Consider the following 26,506-nt stretch of genomic DNA (forward strand, 5'->3'; position numbering starts at 1 on the left):
TTGGTTATGTGTTGAAGTATGGATACAGCTGGATGTAGGATTTGCTAGTTTTAGGTGAGATATTATGCTTCCCCTGTATCCCCAACACCTGATTGCATAACCTAAAAGTTTCGGGTGTTTATAAGTGGGAATTCAAGTAGCTCCTAGGATATTTTTCCGTCAGATGTATGATATAAAATTGGGGTTTGACGTCTAGTGGTCCGCCTATCCACGGTTGGTTTTACAGTGGTCTCGTTGTGTCTTAAAGAGTCCTTGGCTATGCCGACTCGGGGACGCTTCATATGTCATGTGCACTGCCTTGTACATGATGGTGCTGTACGATCCAGCCCGTGTAGGCCCCACCATGAAAACTTCGGACGAAATCTCTATCATATGTTTGTTCCGGCTTATTCCGCAAGCCAATCCTTTGTTTTGTTTTGAGTTGTGGTATTTGAGTTGCTTCAATGTCAAGTGTTGATTCCATACCTTCCCCAAGCGGTGTTCTCATATTCCTATGTGAATACTAATCCCTCATGATAATCGAGATTGTCATGCCAATTTCTTTTCAACCGGCGTGTTTCTCTTCAAGTGGATTCAATCATTTCAACATCCGCAAGATCAACTCAAGCCTTCTCAACGGTGTTTGTTTCATGCGTCTCCAAGCTGCCTTTGTTTTCCCGCCCACCCTCCCTTTCTCTTCAAGGACCCAGATTTTTTAATCAAGTATCCTTTTATTCTTGTGAAGTCTCTCCATTCTTTTCCGTCAATGTTCTTATCCGGTGATTCTCAGGAAGATTCTAATGGAGCTTCAAGTTCGTCATTCTTCATACTTTTCATCTCCGGTGGTTTCAAGTCAAGCTTTGTTGATCATATCCTTTCCTCGTTTCAATGTTTTCTCATGCCGGTGCAATTCTTAATCATTCACCTCTCGCTATTCAATTGTTCCGGAGTGCTGAAGATATCTCAGAAGGATCGTCTTGTCATTCAAGATCCGTTAATCCTATTTTGAGGATGTTTATCTCATTCAAGCCTTTTAATTCAACCGTCGCATTCTCTCTTTTAAATCATTCTACGATGTTTCTTTTGAGTGGGCCCTAACCCACAGGTATTTTTCCAGGATCTTACCTGACTCTTCTTATTCTCCCGGAGTTAGTCTCAAATTCATTTCAAAGTTTGACGTAAGAATGAATTGATATCAGTCAAATGTCTTTCTCCAAGATTTTCCAAATTCTTTTCATCGTTGGCTCAACCTTTCCATTCTTCATTCCGGAGTGCCTCAACAATTCATTGTGGTGTTTCTCATCGTCATTCTCAACATTTGAAGACCGAAGAAGAGTTTTACCTCTATATCTTATCCGTTCTCTCAGAGATTCGTGGTTCTAATTCGAGGCCATCCTCTCATAATTGTTTTGATCGTGAGAATTCTTTTCACCCATCCGAAGCATTTCTTGAGTTGTTTTCCATTTCTTTCCTCCGAAGGCCATCTTTTCAAATATTATTCATTTCAGCTGGCAGCTCACATTCTCCAAATCTTACCGGTGCATCGATCAAATATCCTCTAATCAGTTCTTGATCTCTTCATTCTCATGTACCTAAATCCCCTCAAGCTTCTTCGTTCATTTGCTAATTCTTTCTGGTGTTTCTTTATCTTTTCTTCGTTCATTTTCAATTCTTACGGTGGCTTGTTCAAGATTCCTCTCCTTACGTTATCATACTTCCGTTCTTTCAAATCCTACCGGCGGATCATCGAAGGCCTCTTCAAGTTTGCGCATTATCTATCTTAATCCTTTCTACGAGAATAAGTAGTATGCCAATTCCATTGGTTGTCATCAATTCGAATTGGTGAAGGATAAGCATAATGTAATTCGTATTCTTGTTTCATCGAGTTGATTCAATTCCTTATTCCGGAGTGGTTCATCATACATATTCTTGTTTTCTTTTGCTCATCTTTCTTTTCCGGAGTTCCAAGTTTCCACTTTATCTCGTTGCAAAGATCCATCTAAATCATTGCAAGGCTTCAACCTTATTCTTTTCATCCTTCACTTCCTTTTTTATCACACTTTTATTACCGGAGTTCTTCATGGAGGCTCAACATGGTGGTTCAGCAAGGATTTAATTCCTTCTCGAAGTGATCATCGAGATTCTTTTCAAAGGAGCTCAAGTTTTTCTTCATCTTGCAATCCGGAGTGCAATTGTTCTCTTTTTATCTTTTGAGGTGGTATTATGTCATTCTTGATAATTTGAGTTCATGTTTCATGATTCACATGTTGTTAAGAATGAGGTATTTTAAATCCATCAATCTCTTCGTTGGAGTTATCTTGGGTTATAGTTCACCTAAAGCCTTCCCTAAGGATTGTTGCTATTTATGGTGCTCATAAATGACAGAAGTTCTTCATTTACCCTTCCGGCGAATAAGTTTCTCGTCTCCTCGTTCATATCAATCCAATTCTTCTTCCCGTGAGTGGCAGGTTGTCACCTCATAATTTGAGATGTATCCCGTAAGACCATATCAAGTTTACTCTTGTCGTTGTTGGTTTTCCAACAACTCCGTGCGACCCTTCTCTTTAAGATGCTTTTCAAGCTCATCGGAGGTAGAAGATGTTGTTTTCTTCTCCGTTCTTTTGTTCCGACGATCCAATATCATTCTGGAGGCTTTGTGATATTGCTTTCTTCAACCATCATCTCGTTTCATCAAAGATCATGTTCTTTCCTGTGCTTATCCATCTAACCGGAGCGTGGTGTCATCTCTTCTAGTTCTTTTTGCCTTATCAAGCCTTGCATATCTTCTCAACCGGAGTGTTGTCTGAGATCTTTCTTACCCCTTGTCCCATGCATTCAATAGTTCTGGAGGATGTATGTTGTGATTTCATCAAGTATCTTTTCATCTTACCAAGTTCTTATTCAATTCCATTTCTTTTCAGTCGGAATGCTGCCCAAATTATATCATTCATAATTTTTTTTTCTATCTTGTTTCAACCGGAGTGGTTTCAATACTTATCTTGCCCTTCAACCTCAAGGTTTTTCGCAATGTTCTTTGTTACTCTTTTCTAAAGGAGTGTTTTCGACCTTATTCACCTTCGTTGTGTTCCTTCTCAAATTTTTTCAACCTCGCAAGGTTCCTTGGTTTCACTCGTTTGTCAAAGAAGCAACTTAGTTTTACCTTTTCTCTTCCTCTTCCGTTTCCCCGGTGCCATCCTAGATCTCGGGACGAGATCCTCTCGTAGTGGTGGAGTGTTGTGACGCCCTGAGACCGATGCGCCAGGTGTCTGCCAGTTATTCGCCGGTGTTGCCATGTCATTTGCTTGCGTGTTGCATTTCATCATGTCATCATGTGCATTGCATCATCATGTTTTCAAAACTTGCATCCGTCCCGGTCTCCCAGTTCCTTCCGTTGTCTGTTCTGAGCCCAGACACACTCGCACACGCCCGCGGCACGTCCGAATATTATTTTATAAGTGGCCGGATAATGTTCTCGGAATGGAATGAGAGTTGGCGTGCGGATTTATTATAGTGTAGATAGACCTCCTGTCAAATTTCATCGCATTCGGAGTTCGTTTGACGCCCCAACGGATAACTATAGCGGCATTATAGCCGGTCTAACGTCGGACGTTTTCGGTCTCCGGAAACAGTCGCCGGGTCTCTCTCTCTCTTCTCTCAGTCTGAGGCCTTCTGCACAGCCCACTACCACTCACCGTCAGGCCCTACCTAACCTTCTCTCGTCAGCCCGCGGCCCCCCTCGCACGTGTCCAGAAGCTGTCCCGAAACCCGACCCGAGCTGTCGCTACCGTTGTGTCTGGAACATCCCCAAACATCTACAAAACGTCTCCGTTTTCTTATTTGGACTCCCTAGCTATTTTATCCGCGATCGTCCGTTTGCGATCGTAGGGTCGAGATAGCCCCTAACCTAATCCCACCTACTTTATAACCAGCCTAACCCTAGTCCTAACCTGTCCCATCCACCTATTCCCGTGTCCGCCGCTGCCACTGTTATCTCGGGATCCTTCCCCGATCCAGACAGCCAGCCCCTTCCTTCCTAATTTTCAGCGCTGGCCAATCCCCACCGAAATTGATCCAACCAACAGCAGCGCTCGATATGCCCTGTTCCCCAATCCTTCGATCCCCACCAAGCACCCACAGCGCCTCTCCGATGGCCTACTCTCTGCCGCATCGGGCCAGTGCCGCCGCTCGCCCTACCTTCTTCTCCTTCCTTCCGCAATCTTCCTTTTCCCTCTGGTCTCTAACCTCCTGGACCTCTCTCTTTTCCTCAGCAGGAGCTGCCGCAGCCGCTGCTCTGCCTTGTCCCTCACCCGCCGGGAGCTCCAACGCCACGCCGCCTCGTCTTGCGAGCACACCGGCGCCTTGGGCCGATGCCACCAAGAGCCCCGGCGATCCATCATGGTCCTGCTGCTGCCGCCAAGTTCCCCGCCACCGTCGCAAGTCCCTTGCCGTCGGCCTACCCTGCGACCTCGCCTCCTCTGCTTCGCTTGATGAGGAGTACGTCACCTGAAACCGTTCCCGCATTGACGTGCTCCTGCAGCGTGCCGAGCTCGAGAGGAGCCCTGTTCGCGCCGGAACCCCCCATCCCTGGCGAGCTCTGCCGCCCTGCGCCGCCTGAAGCCGCCATTCTGCCGTTCTCCTTCGGCGATGGAGCTCCCGCAAGCCATCCCCTGTTAGACTGTATTTACATGTGTATATTGTAACGTTGTATACCACCTCATTATATATATATGTGATAGGCCACCCCTAGAGGGTTGTGCCGGTTCCCCCCAAAGCCTATTGTCTTACATGGTATCACGCTAGGTTATGTCCGCTTCCGCCTAAAAACCCTAAACCGCCGCCGCCACCGCCGCCGCCGCGCCCGCCGCCGCCGTCGCCCGACTGCTATGACGTCCGCCGCTGCGTCCGGCTCCACCGCCACCGGTTTTCTGCCGGCCTCCCTCGCGGCACTTCTCTCGAGGCCGCTGGATGCCGCCTCCCTTCAGGCGCTGATCGGGACACGGAGCGCCGGCTCCCTCTTCGCGCTCCCGCCGGCTGCTACTTCGCCCGGGCAGGCGCTTGTGGCCCACACCACCGCTGCCCCGTCAACCGCGGCTGTCGCGCCCTCGGCCACTGCGCCGCTGGTGGCGGAGGACGTCGCGCTGGCAGGCTTCGCGGCGTCAACCGCGGCCATCGCGCCCTCTGTCACCGCGCTGGCTGCCCCTCCGACTGTCTCCACGGTGTTCTCACCTCAGCCAGTCTCCTCGATGGGATCGCAGCCGCCGCCGCCGTTTCACTTCGGCCATCTCATCACCATCAAGTTGTCGTCGGACAATTACATCTTCTGGCGCGCGCAGGTTCTTCCGCTTCTTGGGAGTCACTACCTGCTTGGCTATGTTGATGGCTCTCTCCCTTGCCCTCCTGCGCTGGTTGACAGCGTGCATGGTCCGGTCTATAATCCGGCTCACCGTGTCTGGACAGGGCAGGATCAGGCGAACCTCTCCTCCATCCAGGGGTCGCTCTCTCCGGCCGTTGCTGGGCTTGTTGTCTTCGCCAAGACGTTCCACGAGGCATGGACTATTCTTGAGCGCTCGTTTGCGGCACAGTCGCAGGCTCGTGTATCTGGGCTCCGTCGCCAACTTGGGGAGTGTCAGAAGCTTGACTCCACCGCCACTGAGTTCTACAACAAAGTCAAGAGTCTCGCCGACACGCTGGCCTCCATTGGACAGCCCCTCACCGACTCCGAGTTCAACTCGTTTATCGTCAATGGTCTTGATGAGGAGTATGACGCCCTAGTCGAGATCATCAATGAGAGGGGCAACTCCACGCCCATGCCAGCACACGAGGTCTTTTCACGCCTCCTGCTTACTGAGCAACGAGTCGAGACGCGCCGATCCAGGGGCAACGACGCCCTCTCGGCAAATGCCGCCACCAAGGGTGGTCGCTCCTCTACTTCATCCAGGGCTCCTTCGGGGCAGTCACCACCACCCGCCTCGGCCCCTCCTCCTACTGCGACGCTACCAGGGGCTGGCGGTCCACGTGTGTGCCAGCTTTGTGGTCGTGATGGGTACTGGGCCTCGAAGTGTCACAAGCGCTTCCAGCGGGGTTTTCTTGGTCTTGGCAATGACGGGAAGGATACACGCAACTTTGCTCGTCAGGTCGCCATGGCTGATCGTCCACCGCCGCAGAAGCCACAGGGACACACTCAGTCCTACTCCATTGATCCCCACTGGTACATGGACTCTGGGGCGACAGAGCACCCGACCAGTGAGATGGGGAAGCTTCACACTCGTGAACCCTACCATGGCTCCGACAAGATCCACACCGCCAATGGAGCAGGTATGCACATCTCTCATATTGGTCAAGCATCACTTCTCACTAGACATGCCAATAGGAGTCTTCAACTTCGCAATGTTCTTCGAGTTCCATCTGTGACACATAATCTTCTTTCAGTTCCTAAACTCACTCGTCATAATAATGTGCTTTGTGAATTTCATCCTTTTGATCTTTTTATTAAGGATCGGGGCACGAGGGACATTCTTCTTAGTGGGCGGCTCTGCCAAGGTCTCTATCGTCTGGAGCATCCTGGCGTCGCTCGCGTCTTCAGTGGAGTTTGGGTATCTCCGTCACAGTGGCATGCTCGTCTTGGTCACCCGGCCACACCTATTTTCCGGCATGTTTTGCGTCGTCATGAGCTTCCTAGTGTGTCTAGTAATAAAGATGTAGCAGTGTGTGATGCTTGTCAGCAGGGGAAGAGTCATCAACTTCCTTTTTCGGAGTCCAGTCGTGAGGTGAAACATCCTTTAGAACTTGTGTTTTCAGATGTATGGGGTCCTGCTCAGACTTCTGTTAGTGGTCATAATTATTATATCAGTTTTGTTGATGCTTACAGCCGCTTTACCTGGCTTTATCTTATCAAACGTAAATCTGATGTGTTTGACATTTTTGTTCAGTTCCAAAAACATGTTGAACGCCTTCTCAAGCACAAAATTGTTCATGTTCAGTCGGACTGGGGTGGCGAGTATCGCAACCTCAACTCCTTCTTTCAGTCGCTTGGGATCACTCACCGTTTAGCATGTCCACATACACATCAGCAGAATGGTTCAGTAGAACGTAAGCATCATCACATTGTTGAAGCTGGTCTGACTCTTTTGGCCCATGCATCTGTTCCGTTTCGTTTTTGGAGTGATGCTTTCACCACTGCATGTTTTCTCATCAATCGTACTCCCACTCGTGTTTTGAATATGAAGACTCCCATTGAAGTTCTCCTTAATGAACAACCGGACTACACCTTTCTCAAGGTGTTTGGGTGTGCTTGCTGGCCCCATCTCCGTCCATATAACAAGCGTAAGCTCGAGTTTCGTTCCAAGAAGTGTGTTTTTCTTGGTTATAGCTCTCTTCATAAAGGATACAAATGTCTTCATGTTCCCACTAATCGTGTCTACATCTCTCGGGATGTTGTGTTTGATGAGCATGTTTTTCCCTTTGCCAACCTCCCTGTGTCCACTACCGAGCCACCTGTCATGCATTCATCCTCTGTTGCTTCTGACCAATTTGATGATGTTGCATATTCTCCTCTATTGTTGCCTAACCATGGTGCAGGCACTAGTCGTGGGGCTCGTTTGGAGATTCTAGAAGCGCCATCTTCCTCTTCGTCGCCATCGCCTTCATCCTCGGCACCTTCTGTTGTGCATGAGGAGCACATGGCGCCCCTGCATGGCCTCGGTTTCCGTGCTCATGCACGGCTGATCGACGTCCTGGCCCGGTCGCCTCTGGCTTCTGGGCTGCCTTCGCCATCGTCGCGCCCTGCAACCCCGCCGACTGGGCCGGCCTCCTCGGTCCCCGTCTCGCCCAGGGCGTCGGGGCAGTCATCACCAGGCCTGGCCTCGCCCGCCCCTGCCTCGCCCAGGGTGTCTGGGCCCTTCTCACCAGGGCCGGCCTCGCCTGCTCTCGCCTCGCCAAGGCCGTCTGGGCCGGTGTCACCGGAGCTGGCCTCGCCCACCCTCGGTTCGCCCATGGCCTCTAAGCCCCTGTCGTCGGGCCAGTCTTCGCCATGCAGCCCGGAGTCGTCTGTCCCGAGCTCGCCTGAGGTGATTCCTGCATCTCCGGCGACCGTCACGTCTCCGTCACCTTCGCCTCCGCCGGCTCCTGCTGCTGCTCTACGTCCACATACGTGCAGTCGGAGTGGCATTTTTCAGCCTAAGCAACGTCACGATGGCACAGTTGCTTGGTTAGCGGCGTGCATGTCTGCTGCTCTCGCAGATCCATCCTCTGAGCCACGCACGTATCAAGCTGCTATGCGCATTCCTCATTGGAGAGAGGCCATGGAGCAGGAGTATCAAGCGCTTCTTCGCAATCAGACATGGACTCTTGTTCCTCCACAATCACGGGTAAATGTCATTGATTCCAAATGGGTTTTCAAAGTGAAGAGGCATTCTGATGGGTCCATTGAGCGCTATAAGGCTCGTCTGGTTGCTCGTGGTTTTCGACAGCGTTTTGGACTTGACTATGAAGACACCTTCAGTCCAGTGGTCAAGCCTACTACCATCAGACTTCTTCTCTCTCTGGCTGTTACTCGAGGTTGGTTTCTTCGTCAGCTTGATGTTCAAAATGCTTTTCTTCATGGTGTCTTGGCGGAGGAGGTTTACATGCGCCAGCCTCCGGGTTTCTCTGATCCGGATTGCCCTGATCATCTCTGTCGTCTGTCCAAGGCAATTTATGGTCTGAAGCAGGCTCCTCGTGCTTGGCATGCTCGTCTTGCAATGGCTCTTCGTGCTCATGGTTTTGCATCATCAACTGCTGACTCCTCATTGTTTCTTCTTCAAAGGCCTGAGGTTACTATGTACTTGTTCGTCTATGTAGATGATATCATTTTGGTCAGCTCCTCTCAGTCGGCTGCTACTGCGCTTGTTCGCTCACTTGATGCTGATTTTGCGGTCAAGAACCTTGGGAAGCTTCATTACTTTCTTGGTGTGGAGGTTAATTCTCGTGCTGCTGGCCTTGTTATGATGCAGAAGAAGTACTCTCTGGATTTGTTGCAGCGAGCTGGGATGCTTAAGTGCAAACCGACGACTACACCCATGTCTACCACTGATAAGCTCAATGCTGTTGATGGTGTGCTTCTTTCTTCTTCTGATGCGACCGAGTACCGGAGTATTGTTGGTGTGCTCCAGTACTTGACGATCACGCGACCAGACATTTCCTATGCTGTTAACCGAGTCTGCCAGTATCTGCAGTCACCCTGTGACACTCATTGGTCTGCTGTTAAGCGGATTTTGCGCTATATTCGTTTCACGGTGGCTCATGGTTTGCATATTCGGCCGTCTGACTCTGGTTGTCTTTCAGCATATTCTGATGCAGACTGGGCTGGCAATCCAGATGACAGGCGATCCACGGGGGGTTATGCTGTCTTCTTTGGCTCTAACCTGATTGCCTGGAGTGCTCGGAAACAGGCTACTGTCTCGCGTAGCAGTACTGAGGCTGAGTATAAGGCTGTGGCCAATGCCACATCAGAGATTATCTGGGTACAGTCCTTGCTTCAGGAGTTAAGTATACCCCAATCACAGCCTCCTGTTCTTTGGTGTGATAACATCGGTGCTACATACCTTTCTGCAAATCCGGTATTCCATGCCCGAACGAAACACATTGAAGTTGACTATCACTTTGTGCGTGAGCGTGTCTCTCAGAAGCAACTACAGATCAAGTTTATTTCTTCCAAGGATCAACTTGCTGACATCTTCACCAAGCCATTGCCTTTGCCACAGTTTGAGACTTGCAGGCGCAATCTTACCCTTCTAGATTCATTAGAAAGTGGCTAAGATTGAGGGAGGGTGTTAGACTGTATTTACATGTGTATATTGTAACGTTGTATACCACCTCATTATATATATATATATATATGTGATAGGCCACCCCTAGAGGGTTGTGCCGGTTCCCCCCAAAGCCTATTGTCTTACATCCCCGACTCTGGTCCTCTTCTGCAGCATCACGGCGTCACGCCCATCCTCCTTCCTCCACGCCGAGTCCTGCTTCGCTCGTTGCAGCGCCTGCACCACCTGAAGCCGCGCACCCCTGCTTCCTCTGCTTCAGGAACATGGCCACGTGCTCGCGTTGACTCCTCCGGCCAGATCAAACGAGTCCTCCCCATCGACCGCACATGGGCCGCGTCCCTCCTCCGGCCCAGCTCCCGCTGCGAGCCTGCCAGCCTTCACGGGCCTTGGCCCATGGTGAGGCCAGCTCCGGCGCCCTCTTATTTTTTTTCTTTCCTCATGTTGGGCCAGCCTCTGTTTCGGCCAGCTATATTTTTTTCCTAACCCTGCGAATTTTGCCAATATTCCAGAGTTTACGGTTTTACAGAAAGCCCCCTAAACTCCATGCATTTAATAACTTCACAACCGTGCATCGGATCTAAATAATTTATATATGAAATTTGCTTAGTTTTTCATCTAGTTTCATAATATGTCTTTTCATCCATGTTTAAAATGTTTAATATGTTGTTTGTTTAAATTTGCTTTAATAGCTTGCTAAAATGGTTTAATTCATAACTAAATAACCGTAACTCCGAATTTAACAAACTTTATATGTAAATGGGGTAGAAAAATGCCTAGTTTAACATGCTGTACTCACTTTGCATGTTTAATAACTCTAAAATTATGTTTAGGGCAGAACAGTACCAAACCTAATATATGCATATGAGGAGTTTCCAGACTTGTTGTTTTGTTGTTCCGGCCTCATTTAAACTTGCCTAGATTAGATAGTTTCATCATGTTTCACCTCTTGCCATGCTAACAACATTTAATCTTGTTGATTACATAAACGAGAGAGAACTAAATAAGGCATGTGGTGTTCCGTTAATATGCAACTCATTGCATATTGAGCTCCACTTAACTTGTAGTGTTGTTTGTGCACTTTGCCATGCCATGCTTCATTAAACCGGACATGCATCATAATTGTTTGTGCATCATGCCATGTTTATGTGTTGGTTGTTTACTATGTTGTTTGCTTCTTTCCGGTATTGCTTCTTCGGGTTGGTTTTGATAACGTCGTGTTGTGAAGATTCGTTCGACTTCGTCCGTTTATCTTCTTCATGGACTCGTTCTTCTTCCTTGCGGGATTTCAGGCAAGATGACCATACCCTCGAAATCACTTCTATCTTTGCTTGCTAGTTGCTCGCTCTTTTGCTATGCCTATGCTGCGATACCTACCACTTGCTTATCATGCCTCCCATATGGTTGAACCAAGCCTCTAACCCACCTTGTCCTAGCAAACCGTTGTTTGGCTATGTTACCGCTTTGCTCAGCCCCTCTTATAGCGTTGTTAGTTGTAGGTGAAGATTGAAGTTTGTTCGTTGTTGGAATATGGAGATGTTGTTCCTTGTTGGGACATGTTTACTTGTTGGGATATCACAATATTTCTTATTTAATTAATGCATCTATATACTTGGTAAAGGGTGGAAGACTCGGCCTTATGCCTGGTGTTTTGTTCCACTCTTGCCGCCCTAGTTTCCGTCATATCGGTGTTATGTTTCCGAATTTTGCGTTCCTTACGCGGTTGGGTTATAATGGGAACCCCTTGACAGTTCGACTTGAATAAAACTCCTCCAACAAGGCCCAACATTGGTTTTACCATTTGCCACCTAGCATTTTTCTTTCCCTTGAGTTGGCCGGCTCAAGGGTCATCTTTATTTAACCCCCCCGGGTCAGTGCTTCTCTAAGTGTTGGTCCAACTGAGCGATGTCTGAGGCTACCAGGGGCAACTCTGGGCTGGCTTACCCGACGTCTTGCTCATCCGGTGTGCCCTGAGAACGAGATATGTGCAGCTCCTATCGGGATTTGTCGGCACATCTGGGTGGCTTTGCTGGTCTTGTTTTACCATTGTCGAAATGTCTTATAACCGGGATTCCGAGGCTGATCGGGTCTTCTCGCTAGAAGGAATATCCTTCGTTGACCGTGAGAGCTTGTGATGGGCTAAGTTGGGACACCCCTGCAGGGTTTTGAACTTTCGAAAGCCATGCCCGCGGTTATGGGCAAATGGGAATTTGTTAATGTCCGGTTGTAGAAAACCTGAAGTTGATCTTAATTAAAATACATCAACCGCGTGTGTAACCGTGATGGTCTCTTTCCGGCGAAGTCCGGGAAGTGAACACGGTGTTGGAGTTATGTTTGGCGTAGGTTGTTCTAGAGTCACTTCTTGATCATAGTTGTTCGACCGTACTTTTGCCTTCTCTTCTCGCTCTCATTTGCGTATGTTAGCCACCAAATATGCTAGTCGCTTGCTGCAGCTCCACCTCATACTTTTGCCTTACCTATAAGCTTAAATAGTCTTGATCGCGAGGGTGTGAGATTGCTGAGTCCCTGTGACTCACATATACTTCCAAAAACCAGCTTGCAGGTGCCGTTGAACCGTGCAGATGACGCAACCAAGCTCAAGGAGGAGCTCGATGAAGATCTTGTCCTTTGTGTTGTTTCGATTCTAGTTGGTCAGTAGTGGAGCCCAGTTGGGGTCGATCGGGGATCTGTGTAGCATTTGGGGTAGTCTTCTTTTATTTTGGTTCCGTAGTCGGACCTTGATTGTATCTGATTGATGTAATGCTTTATTCATGTAATTGTGCGAAGTGGCGAGTGTAAGCCAACTATGTATCTCTTTCCTTTATGTATTACATGGGCTGTGTGAAGATTACCTCACTTGCGACATTACTTTCAATGTGGTTATGCCTCTAAGTCGTGCTTCGACACGTCGGAGATATAGTGCATCGAGGGTGTTACACTGCCCCTTCGCAGAGCGGAGATAAGCTTTTCAGAGTTTGTGCATGAAAATCATGGCCATGCATGGCCAGCAGGTTCATGAACCCCAGGATGAAAATGTGCTTCAGCCAACAGCCATGTTTGATTCTCTTCAAGAAATGAGGCGTGGCGATGGACCGATGCGTGGGAAGTACTGTATGTACTTGTTCTCCCATATTTAGAAACAACATCCTCTGTGCTACAATCTGCAAACAAAAAGAAAATATTAGCTAGAAGATGGATGGAAAAGATATTGGAAAAGTTACTCCATGCCAATCGCACTCTTAGAAATGCCTCCCTGGGACAAACCAGGTCGCATGGCCTATGTTGCATTCGAGGCAAAGAATGAGAAGGAGCGGAGGCAACTGGTTCGAGGTGTGTGTGTGATGCAGGTGGTGTAGAGCTACGCTGGAACGTGGATGAACACAAGCTTGTGAATTACAGCGAGACTGAGAAGAATGGAGAAGGAGCACATAGAAGAATGGAGAAGGAGCACATAGAAGAATGGCAGCAGTAACAAGCAAGCCAGAAGTTTAGCGAAACCGTGGGTATGTGGTGCAGCTAGACGTTGGGACAGACAAGTCATGAATACGCGCCTCACTTCAACGCTTGAGCCTGCCTTGTGGGCAGAGCTGTCAGACGTAATACACGGGACATACCACTTGATATGCGGGAGATGGAAAACGTTATACCGGCTCCATCGCACGAATCACGTGGGAATAAGCGGTGTGGATACCGACCTCGCGTGGCTGCATGTCCATTCATGATTTATCGCTGGTTTATAGAATATTTTGTTTGGATCGACATATCTTTTGGATCATCCTCAACCTTGAGAAAGATCACAATCCGTTCTCGTGAGATGTGAGGAGGTCCGAGTGGAGGCACCACCCCAGCACGTCGGCCACTGCACAGTTCGTGCTGATCCCGACGGGCCATCATGGACATGGAGCTGGGCGCGCTTGACCACGTGATGTCTATCAACAAGCGGGGCACTGCTTGGCATGGTGCACGCGGCCGCCGGGGAGCTCGGGCGCCACACCAGTGAGCTACGCCCTGGTGGCCGTGAACGCCGAGGAGATGGAGGCCATGACGAAGATGCACAACATGCTGCACGGGAAGAAGGTGTTGCACCTGCGCGTGGTCGACGTGGCGGAGGCCACGCTGTTCCTCACATCCGACCAGGCCAGGATGTTGGGTTCGTCAGCGGACACGACCTCGTCTTCGACGGCGCCGGCGCCGCCACCGCCATCAACCGCACGTACTCAGCGGCCGCAGCGATGCCGAGCACACCCACGGTCACAGGAGAAACACTGTCGTCGTCCTCGCCAAGAAACAGTAGCCATGGCACCTGGAATGGCTGATCTTGCCGTAACAAACAGACGTACTTTGGACGCTGCCCACATGCGTAGCTTTCATGAAAGCTAGAGTCCTTTGCGACAGAAACGAGGGATAAACTAAACAGGTTTATGGAAAGACTACTAATAGTCATTTTTCCAAATACTCGTTTTCCTGGTTTGTGGGAAACCAAGTTTTCCTTATCCGAAGATTTGTTGGACCAACCAAACAAAGTTTTTGGTTGTTACAGTCCTAAACGTGAATAGTGGAAACAGGTTTGGTATCAATCCCATATCCAAACAACCCCATAGAGTCGTATAGACAAGACGGAGTCGATCGATCATGTCGCCCAGGCTCGTGCCACCCAGCCGCCCGTGGGCAGACCTCCCGCCGGACCTGCTCGGCGAGGTCTCCGGCCGCCTACACGACGCCGCTGACTTCATCTGCTTCAACGCCATCTGCAAACCATGGCGGGAGCACGCCGCGGCGGCACGGCCATCGTTCCAGCCGTGGCTCCTGGCGCCGTGCCAGGGCCTTCTCTTGCACTCGGTCGTCCACTACGGGTCCGAGGCCAAGTCGAGCCCCTTCAACCACGTCATGGAGGTTCCGCCGCGCGCATTGTCAAGATCCACGCGTGACCGCAACAAGAACTGTGTGGCCAGCGCCGATGGCACGGCCGCATGGCTCTTCACACCGCGCCCTAGGCCGAGACTCCACGACCTTTCCACCGGAGCCATGACGACGCTGCCATCCTTCCCTGATGACGGCCGTCGGATCCAGCAGTCGATGGAGTACCCCAGATGCATCGTCTATGGCGACGGCACCGTTTTTCTGTACGCCTCTTCTACTAAGTTTACCCGTGAGGGTGAGCACAGGCCCACCTTCACTGCCGCCATCTTACACCCTGGTGATGCGGCATGGACGATCAAGCTGGATTTTCAACATGTAAGCCATAGCCATGTCGCGGTGTATCACGACGGCAAGGTCATAGCATGTGCCGGCAGGATTTCGTGGTGTCTCTCGGTGGAGGGAGACCACAAAGACATCGTGCATGATCCGACATGGCAATGGGATGCGAATGAGAAAAACATGCGCTATGACAGTTACCTCTTGGCATCCCATGGCGAGGTGATGCGGGTAAACGTTCGAATCGAGGACAACGGGGCCGGCGGCGACTTGCCTCCGCGTGAGCCATCGGCGACGGTGCATGTGCTGGAAGGGGCGGCCGGCGGAGCCGGCAGGATGCGCTGGGTGGCGAGAGACGGCCGGAGCTTGGGTGACCGCGTCCTGTTCCTGGGGTCCCCAGCCAGCTTCGCCGTGGATGCTGCAGAATTGAGCGTGCGTGGCGGGTGTGTTTACTTTGTTTTATTTCGTGGCGTGTATAGGTGCAACCTCATCGATGGTGAGACCAAGGACGTGCAGTGGATGTGTTCCAGATGGGGCGGTGATGGCACACGCGTATGGCTCCGGCCTAAGCCTGGCATTGCCTCAATTGAAGAAATAAACGAGAGGCTCAAGGCTCAGAACAAGAACACCCAAAAGGAATACCAGTAACTCATAATTTCTGATGCATTTGCCAAATTTATAGTTTATTAGATGTAGTTTTGTCATGAAATTGTTTTGAAGCGAAACATAGTTTTTTTTAAACAAAGCAAGAGATTTGCCATTTTCATTGATTAAGAGAAGAGTTTTAACAGAAACCTGCAAGCGGGGATAAGAGAGTCTACTCTCACGGCATTACATTACACAGATGACAAGCGCCAGCAAGTGTCCAAAGACGGGCCTCCTCTTGATCCTAGCGACAAGAATGGTCGCTGTGGTGGCAGTATTTCTAAAAACTCTTGCGTTGCACTCCCTCCAAAACTCCCAGGAGACGAGCATCAGCAAGGATGCCAGGGCCTTCCTTGAGGCCTCACCATCAAGTACAGTCTTGAACCACCAATTCTTGACCGTTATCTCGTGCCGCCAAGCCGCTGTGTTGCCATTGTTGAGACCGATCCTCGAAGCCGCATCCGCACACGTTGGGAGAAATTGCATTGGAATAGGAGATAAGGCGTAGATTCATTAACTTGCTTGCAAAGCTGGCAAAGCCCACAGTTTGGGCAGCCCTGCCGTTCACACTCTGTTTTGAATGTTGAGCCAAGCGAAGAACTTGCACTTTGGGTGTGCCCAAACCTTCCAAACTGTTGCGGCCATATTGCTTCTGAGGTGACCCTCAAACTGAGTCATGTAGGCCGAAGAGGCCGAGTACTCGCCACTCAAAGTGAGCTTCCAGGAGATAGTGTCGCGGACACCAGTGGCGAGGTTGATCTTAGAGACCATTTCCCGAAGGAGTGCGAATTCCTAGATGTGCGCCAAGGAAAGCTCGTGATTAGTGTCGATTTGGCTAACCCAATAATTGTTCAGGAGAGCTTGCGGACCGTGCTTGTCTTCTTCTTGGAGATGTCAAAAATTCTTGGCGCATTATCTCTAGGCCTAAACCCATCATGCGACGATGAGTTTCAGAAACTAGCTTTGCATCCGTCCCCAATGTGAATAGTTGTGGCCGCTGAGAAAATGTCTTTGTTGTTATCATTGCATGGCGTCCCACTGCCTAGCCAAGGCTTGGTAGGGTCCACCCATTCATACCAAAGCCAACAGAGACGGGCGGTAGCAAATTTCTCAATATTGAGCAAACCCAGCCCACCAAAGATCTTGGGCTTGCACACAAGGTTACAGTTGACTTTACATTTCCCTCCTGTGACTCATGTGACCTTGTCACAAGTAGGCGCGTCTCAAGCTATCAATCTTCTTCCTGACCTCAACCGGCAAATCAAGAGGCGTGAGATGAATAATTGCAATGGCCGTTAGCACCGCTTTTAGAAGAACTATGCGGCGCCCAAGGTGGCAGCTTGGCAGCAATCTGGTCCTCTAAATATTGAAAGTGAATTCTCTTGAGTCTCTTAACTGAGAGGGGCAGCCCCAAGTATCTCGATGAGAAGCATGAGTGGACGGCCAAAAAGTCTTGAAGGATGTCGTCAAGATAAATACCAACACAAGGAATGGGTGTAGCAAGGCTCCTGACACAGTTGGTGACCAATCCGGTGACCTTCCCAAAAGAAGCAAGCGTTAATGCCAAGAATTGAATATCACTTCTAATTGGCGCAATGAAGATGGCCACATCATCAGCGTACAGGGACGCACGAACATGTCTCCCTCAAAGTGGATGGAAATTCCCTTGGGTCGTGGCTTTGGCAAGAATGCGACAGAAAGGGTCAATAGCCAGAACGAAAAGTAGGGGCGAGAAAGGATCTCCTTGCCGAAGGCCTTGGCCATGTCGAATCGGGTTGCCAGCAATGCAGTTGAGCAACACACGAGAGGATGATGTTGAGAGAAGAGCCGAAACCCAATCCCAAAAGCGACTTGGTAAAGTTGCCTCATGTTGTTTTACTTTTTTGAAAACAGCACGGTCCACAGCCCATACAGGCATGAGCTATTTTTTCTAGGTTCTCTACTTGCAGTACATAGTTGCCTAACTTTTTGGAAGCTTTCTTTTCAAATTCGTACAAGTCATACGAACTGCTTATATGTGTGTGAAAGGAGCCAAACTAAGCTTTTACCGATCAACCTATTTTTTTTAGGTTTTTTGGTTGGTCAAGTATTCCCGGTAATTAAAACAAGTGAAAAGGGGAGGAGGGGGAGGGGACGGAGAGGGTGTTAGAATAGAGTACGTAGGGATAGATGATATGTTTAAATTGTTTTTGTTTCTATCTCTTCTTCTGTTCTTCTTCTTCAAGTTGTATCGATCTCTCTCTGGAAGAATCCTAGCGATATTCCAAACCTTGTAAGCCACGGCAACTATTCTATAAATACACATGCAGCCCGAGCAAAGGGTTCAACGCTTCCTACCAAATCTTACATGGTATCAGAGCCCTACGTCTAGCTTTCCTGAGAGATCGATCTAGTTGATCGAGAGAGAAACCTGAACCTATCCAGAGAGACTTGTCGAGAGAGAATTATGTCAGGCACCAACGCCAGCACCGCTGCTTCCACCATCGCCGCCACCAACACCGCCCTGATTGGATCCACCATGAACACCTTGTCCACCCAATCTGCGCCTTCCATCTATGCATCTTCGTCTACCTCCAGCAGCGTTTCCTCTCTCGGGTCTCCTCCATCTGAGAAGCTTACGAGGACAAATTTCCTCCTCTGGAAGGCCATCGTGCTACCCCAAATCAAGGGAGCACGGATGGAGCACTTCCTTGACGCCGCAAGCCTGGCGCCCCCTCCTACCATCACCATCTCCAAAGACGGGAAGGAGGAGCAGGTCTTCAACTACGCCCGGTCGATCTGGTACGCCCAGCAGCAACAGGTACAAGGATACCTTATGGGATCTCTGTCACGTGAGGTTCTTGCGCAGGTCGCTACCCTTCAGACGCCGGCTGAGGTGTGGAGTGCCATCCACGCCTCCTTCGCTGCGCGGACGCAAGCGCATATCGTCAACACCCGCATCGCCCTCGCCAATCTCCACAAAGGAAGCATGGGCATGCCCGAGTACCTGGCAAAGATCAAGGCCTTCGCCGATGAGATCGCCTGTACTGGTGATCCCCTCTCTGAAGGAGAGATAACCTCCTATGTGCTCAAAGGGCTGGACATTGAGTATAACCCGGTGATCTCAGCCCTGGCTGCACGTATCGAACCGGTGACCGTCCAGGATCTCTACAACCAGCTGCTAAGTTTTGAAGCCCGTATGAATCTCCTACAAGGTAATAATATCCGCCAGTCATCGGTTAATTCCCTCACACGTGGTCGCGACACTGGAGGCCGAGGTCGTGGTCACCGCGGTCACCAGCAGGCGCGCGGACGCGGCAACAACAACAGGCGTGGGCGCGCCAACAACACTGGCCCACGTCCCTCTGGCGCCTCCTGCTCCAACACCAAGCCACGGTGCCAGCTTTGCAAGAAGCCAGGGCACGAGGTGAAAGATTGCTGGCATCGCTATGATGAAGATTTCGTGCCCGAGGAACGCCACGTTGCTGCAGCCATCAGGGAGCAAGAAGAAGCTGGGGACACCATCTGGTATGCTGACTCCGGAGCCACGGATCACGTCACCAGTGAGCTGGAGAAGCTTGCAAACCGAGAGAGATGCTATGGCAATGAGCAAATTAACACCGCCGCAAGTGGAGGAGGTATGGACATATGTCACATTGGTCAATCTTCTTCTAAAACGTGATCTTCTTCTAAAAGATGTGCTTCATGTCCCTCAAGCCAACAAAAACCTTGCTTCCATGTCTCGTTTGTCAGCTGATAATAATGTCTTTTTTGAAACTCATCCCAAGTATTTTTTTCATTAGGGATCGGGCAACGAGGGAGCTCCTCCATCATGGTAGATGCGTCGGTGGTCTATATCCTATCACATCAAGAGCTTTTAGCCGCAAGCGTCATCGTCAAGTCTACTCCGTCGTCAAACCATCCTTAGAGAGGTGGCATCAAAGATTAGGTCATCCTTCATTAAAAATAGTTGATCAAGTAGTGAATAAAGGCAATCTTCAATTGTCTAGTAGTGAGAATAAAGAGTCTGTTTGTGATGCTTGTCAATGTGCTAAGAGTCATCAACTCCCCTATCCTAAGTCAAATAGTGTGTCTCATGCTCCGTTGGAACTGATATTCAGTGATGTACGGGGTCATGCCAGAGATTCTTTTGGAAGAAAGAAATATTATGTTAGCTTCATTGATGACTATAGTAAGTTTACATGGATATACTTGCTTAAGTTCAAATCCGAAGTTTTTTCTGTCTTCCAAGAATTCCAAAAATTTGTTGAGCGTCAATTTGACAAGAAAATCATTGCAGTCCAGAGTGACTGGGGAGGAGAGTATGAGAAACTCAACTCTTTTTTTCGAAGCATAGGCATTGAGCATCATGTTTCGTGTCCACATGCACATCAACAGAACGGTTCTACCGAACGTAAACACCGTCATATTATTGAAGTAGGCCTTTCCCTTCTTGCTCATGCATCTGTGCCTCTAAAGTATTGGGATGAAGCATTCATTGCTGCCACTTATCTTATCAATCGGTTGCCCAGTAAGGTTATTGGGAACACAACTCCCTTAGAGTGATTGTTTCATCAAAAGGCAAATTATAATTCTCTCAAGGTTTTTGGATGTGCATGTTATCCTAATCTTCGCCCATATAATCGCCACAAACTTGAGTTTCACTCCACTCAATGCGTTTTCCTTGGCTACATCAATCTTCATAAAGGCTACAAGTGCCTAGAAATCTCAACTGGATGCATCTACATCTCTAGGGATGTGATCTTTGATGAAACTATCTTTCCCTTCGCCAAACTTCATCCAAATGCCAGAGCCCTTCTTCGAGCAGAAATTTCTCTTCTCTCGGATCCTTTGTCATGTCCTGATCACGGGGGAGAATTAATAGAACATGATCATGTGACTAGTCCAAAAGAAAATTCAGATACTAATGAAAAAAATGCAGTTTTTGGCTATGATTTTATGTGTGCAGAAGAGGACAAAAATAGCGCTGGATCCGATGCTGATCTTGTGCAGAATTGCAGCGCCAGGGAAGGTGCACGATCCCAGGTTGATAGCCGCACGCGATCCGAGGCTGATCCAGTCGCCAGGCGCGCAGCAGTGTCTCCCACGTCTCCCGTAGTGCCACATAGCGGGACCAGCCCACCTGCCGATCCAGTGGCCGACCAAGATTCAGGCGTGGATCCAGGCAGCGAGGGGCGCAGCCCGTCCGCGCGCATCGCACGGGAAGCGGTGCGCTCCGTGTCCGACAGCCCAACCGGAGAGGGGTCCATCAACAGTGCCATGCGCAGCCCTGCTGCTGCTGGGGCGTCTGGCATGAGGAGAATCTCGTTGGATCCGGTGTCTACCTCGGATCTGGAGCCCTATGGCGCGGCAGTCCAAGACGATTTGGCTGGATCTTCTGCGGCTTGTTCTGGCAATGAAGAAACTGCAGCAGCCTCTACACATGTGTCATCCGAGATACCTCAGTGCCACACTAGATCAAAATCTGGAGTATTCAAGCCCAAGGAATACAAGGACGGTACAGTAAGGTATGATCCTCGCAAGTTTGCTTTTCTCACTAGTTCAGGTGAACCTATTCATCTAGCCGAAGCTCTTGCTCACAAAGAATGGAAAGGGGCTATGGACAATGAATATCAAGCACTCATGAAAAATAAAACGTGGCATCTTGTACCACCAAAAAAGGGAAAGAATTTGATTGATTGCAAGTGGGTTTATAAGATTAAAAGAAAATCTGATGAAAGTATAGAGAAATACAAAGCCAGATTGATTGCAAAAGGGTTTAAGCAAAGGTTTGGAATTGATTATGAGGATACCTTTAGCCCGGTTGTTAAGGCAGCTACTATTCGACTTGTTCTGTCTATTGCTATTTCCAGAGGGTGGAGTTTACGTCAGCTAGATGTTCAGAACGTGTTTCTTCATGGTGTTCTTGAGGAAAAAGTGTTCATGCGGCAACCACCTGGGTATGAGAACAAAAGCACACCTCATTTTGTCTGCAAGTTGGACAAAGCTTTGTATGGCTTAAAACAGGCTCCAAGAGCCTGGTACTCCAGGTTGAGTACTAAGTTGCAACAACTTGGGTTTATTCCAAGCAAGGCAGATACCTCATTATTCTTTTATCATAAAGGCAACATCTCTATGTTTGTTCTTGTCTATGTTGATGATATAATTGTTGCTAGTTCCAGTTCAGAAGCTACTACCTCTCTTCTTCGTGATCTCAGTGTGGAGTTTGCACTCAAGGATTTGGGTAATCTTCACTACTTTCTTGGTATAGAGGTAAGACAGATCAAGGATGGAATACTTCTTACACAAGAGAAATACACCACAGATATTCTAAGAAGGGTAGGACTGGAACATTGCAAACCAGTAAGTACACCACTCTCCACTTCTGAGAAGCTTACAGTTGAAGGAGGTGAATTACTTGGACCAAATGATGCAACGAACTATAGGAGTGTTGTTGGTGCTCTGCAATACTTAACATTGACTAGACCTGATATTTCATATTCTGTCAACAAGGTATGTCAGTTTTTACATGCACCAAGTACAGTTCATTGGACTGCAGTAAAGAGAATTCTGAGGTATCTAAAGTTTACAATGGGACTTGGAATCAAGATTATTAAGTCACCATCCATGCTAGTTAGTGCATACTCAGATGCTGACTGGGCAGGATGCCCTGATGATAGAAGGTCCACAGGTGGTTTTGCTGTTTTTCTGGGATCAAATCTTGTGTCATGGAGTGTAAGGAAACAGGCTAATGTGTCAAGATCAAGCACTGAAGTAGAATACAAAGCTCTTGCTAATGCAACGGCTGAAATTATGTGGATCCAGACTCTTTATACGAGTTGGGAATCAAGGCTCCACAAGCTGCAAGGTTATGGTGTGACAATATTGGTGCTACCTATCTTTCTGCAAATCCGGTGTTTCATGCACGTACAAAACACATAGAGGTTGATTTTCATTTTGTGAGAGAAAGAGTAGCACGAAAGCTACTTGATATCAAATTTATTCCCACAGGAGATCAACTTGCGGATGGCATCACTAAACCACTTACCACGAGGAGACTGAATGAGTTCAAGTACAATCTAAACCTAGAGAAATTTTCATAGGTTTGGATTGAGGGAGGATGTTAGAATAGAGTATGTAGGGATAGATGATATGTTTAAATTGTTTCTGTTTCTATCTCTTCTTCTGTTCTTCTTCTCCAAGTTGTATCGATCTCTCTCTGGAAGAATCCTAGCGATATTCCAAACCTTGTAAGCCACGGCAACTATTCTATAAATACACATGCGGCCCGAGCAAAGGGTTCAACGCTTCCTACCAAATCTTACAGAGGGGTGTGCAGGTTTTGTCACTTGTTTTCTGCTGCAATTTGATCGGCATGTTTAAGGAGGGGAGAAAGCTTCAAGGTGTTATAATTGCCAAACTTTGTAGATTTGTAAGAGAGAAGATTTTGGAGACGGTTCGGTGGCAATGAGAGGCTGGAGGATTAGGGGCTTGGCCTTGGTAGGGAAGAAAAGGAGGGTGAGGGGACCAGGTGGGGCGCGCGGTTCAGGTAGGCGCGTGCGCGTTGGTTGGAGGGGGACCAGGTGGGCTTTGTTCTTCCCTTTTCTGGTGTATCTCCTGATTCAGTCCCTTTTTTTCTCAAAACAGCAGGTGTGTTGGATCTTGCGAACAAGCGCCCAGGCGCTCCCTAGCCACGTGCAAAGTCCTTAGATTATAGACTAATGACCCCATAGCTTATTAGCGACACCATATGATTGCCATCCTGGCGCCGCCAGTGAACTGGATTCAAAATTCCCTGGAGGATAATAAAATTACACCTCTTTAGGAAATCAAAATAATTAACTTCTCAAAGATCCATTAAGTTAACTTCAATTCATTTTAAAAATACAATCCAAATTTTTGATTTTTATGGAAAATAAATAAATATTTATACACCTTATTTTCAAAAAAATCATTTAATCTGCCTTTGAAGTAAGAGATATGTTCTTTTTTTACTTTTCAGATATGAGACGAAGCATGTATCCATGTGGTGTACAAGCCCTACATTACTGCGTCAGAATTAACTGAAACTCTAGCATGATCTCAAGTCAAATTTAAAGTTTTATAAAAAAAGAATTAGTTAACAATTTCAAGGCAAAATTGCATCGCATTTACCAAGTTCCAATATTTCGCCAATACATCGGATCCATTGCGAAATGGATTTTCTCAAGCCCAATGTTTTAAATTTCAGAAACATAATTTTTTTGGATCACACTAAACTATGCGAAATTTTGGAGTTTTGGGGAATTTCAGAAATCCCATCAAATTTTGATATATCAAAATCAAAATCACTTAGTATAACAACTTTTTTATAAATTTTATTTATTTGTACTCCGGGTGGTCACTGAGTTGAGTGAACAGCTTCGCAAATTATCAGTTTGGGAACCTGTAGCGGTTAGGGCTGCAAGAAAAGCTCAAGGCTCGTGAGACACTAAAGATCTACTCGTATTTTGACTCGACTCGAGATCGACTTGAAAAGAAATGAGCTGAGTATGAACACTTTACATAGCTCGATAGAGAAATGAGCTAATCTTGAGCCAATACTGGCTCGCTTGATTTTAGCTCGATAGCTTGATGTCATATAATTATAAAATAGGATAGTCTACTGCCATATATTTGTGTACGTTTTTTCTATTAGCAAACATGGATGCCTAGTCTCAATATGGTATGTTATCGGCCGTGTGTTAAATATCCTATTATTCTCGTCCAAAGTTTAAGTGCGGACGCACTTTAGTTTTTCTATCTTCCAAGTTTATCCTGTTGGGGAACGTGGCAGAATTTTAAAATTTTCTACGCATCACCAAGATCAATCTATGGAGTCATCTAGCAATGAGGGAGAGAGTGCATCTACATACCCTTGTAGATCGCGCGCGGAAGCATTCAAGAGAACGGGGTTGATGGAGTCGTACTCGTCGTGATCCAAATCACCGATGACCTAGCGCCGAACGGACGGCACCTCCGCGTTCAACACATGTACGGTTGGGAAGACGTCTCCTCCAACTTGATCCAGCAAGGGGGAAGGAGTGGTTGATGGAGATCCAGGAGCACGACGGCGTGGTGGTGGAAGCTACGGCGATCTTGGCAGGGCTTCGCCGAGCACTGCGAGAAGGAGAGGTGTCACGGGAGGGAGAGGGAGAGGCCAGGGGCTAGGGTGCGGCTGCCCTCCCTCCCCCCCACTATATATAGGGTCCCTAGGGGGGCGCCGGCCCTAGGAGATCCAATCTCCAAGGGGGGGCAAGGGGGTGGCTTGCCCCCCAAGCCAAGTGGGGCGCCCCCACCCCTAGGGTTTCCAACCCTAGGCGCAGGGGAGGCCCAAGGGGGGTGCACCAGCCCACTAGGGGCTGGTTCCCTTTCCACTTCAGCCCATGGGGCCCTCCGGGATAGGTGGCCCCACCCGGTGGACCCTCGGGACGCTTCCGATGGTCCCGGTACAATACCGATTACCCCCGAAACTTTTCCTATGGCCAAAACTTGACTTCCTATATATAAATCTTCACCTCCGGACAATTTTGGAACTCCTCGTGACGTCCGGGATCTCATCCGGGACTCCGAACAACTTTCGGGTTACCGTATACTAATATCTCAACAACCCTACACTACTAGGGAAAACTTCATACACAGAATCTTAGCAGCAGCGCGGCATAAAAACAGGCGCTGCTGCTAAGTAGTAGCAGCGCGGCTATGGAAAGCTCGCTACTGGTGCAAACTTAGCAGTAGCGCGTGACTCTTAAACCGCGCTGCTACAAAAATCCACCGACAGTACACAACGATATAAGTTTACCAGTAGCGCGGCGCCAGGGAGCGCGCTGCTGCTAATGCCATAGTAGCAGCGCGCTTTTTTGTCACCTCGCTGCTGCTAATTTTGAAATTGTGCACAGGGTTGGCCCGTTTAGCAGTAGCGCATGACAGGAAAGCGCATTGTTGCTACGCTCTTAGCAGCAGCGCGCTTTCTCTCCCGCGCTACTGCTAAGACGCAGCACCCACCACCTTTTCCACCTCCCGTCCCCATCTCCTCTCCTCCCTTTCCCCTACCTCCCACATCCTCCCTCTCTCACTCTTCTTCTTCCTCAATACTTTTCCTCCCATTACTCTCCCTCTTCTACCTACCTTTCTCTCTCTTCATTACTCCTAGCTATAACTACACCACCTCCATTAGTTCATCTCCTTTCACTAGTTGAAGTTGTCTCCTCCCAAATTAGCTAGCTAGGTAGATGTAGCATTTAGTTAAGTGACCTATTTGCCCCCTAACTAGATCTTTCTTTGTCAAGAAGAGCTTTGTGCACTTTTGACCTCCCTACATCATCATCTCCACCGTGTGCTCGATCTCGAGATAGAGGTGTGATTAATATTTCATGCTTTTGCAAAATGGAAATATATGTTCCTATTTTGTATACACACTTAATTAGCCATTATTATGCATGGGTCCAATGATGTAATATATATATGTTCCTATTTTGTATACACACTTAGCCATTATTATGCAAGGGTCCAATGATGTAATATATATGTTCCTATTATGCCGAGGAAAAGAAAAAAGGGAAACTAGTTATAGCAGTAGCGCCTTAGTAAAAAAGAGCTACAGCTAGTCAAGGTAGCAGTAGCGGTTTATGTAGAAAATCGCTATAGCTGCTCGTAATAGTAGTAGCGCGTTTCGTGTAAACGCGCTACTGCTACGTCCACTTAACCCAAAATTCTCCCTCTCCCTGCTTCATCCCGCCTCTTTTCCCCCAAATCCCCACTCTCTCTTCCCCGGCCCCGTCGCACCGCCGCGCCCGCCCCCGACCTCGGCGCGCTCGCCCCTGACCCCGGCGCGCTCACCCCCGACCCCGTCGTGCCCGACCTCGGCGCGCTCGCCCCCGACCCCA

General features: G+C 48.5%; 1 pseudogene; it reads left to right on the plus strand.

Annotated features, from left to right (window-relative positions):
• The first annotated feature begins 18,657 nt into the window (after positions 1-18,657).
• LOC119304631 lies at positions 18,658-18,796 on the plus strand (annotated as a pseudogene).
• Positions 18,797-26,506: the final 7,710 nt, after the last annotated feature.

This window comes from Triticum dicoccoides, chromosome 5A, assembly GCF_002162155.2.
Source record: "Triticum dicoccoides isolate Atlit2015 ecotype Zavitan chromosome 5A, WEW_v2.0, whole genome shotgun sequence".
In the NCBI taxonomy this organism is placed as follows: Eukaryota; Viridiplantae; Streptophyta; class Magnoliopsida; order Poales; family Poaceae; genus Triticum; species Triticum dicoccoides.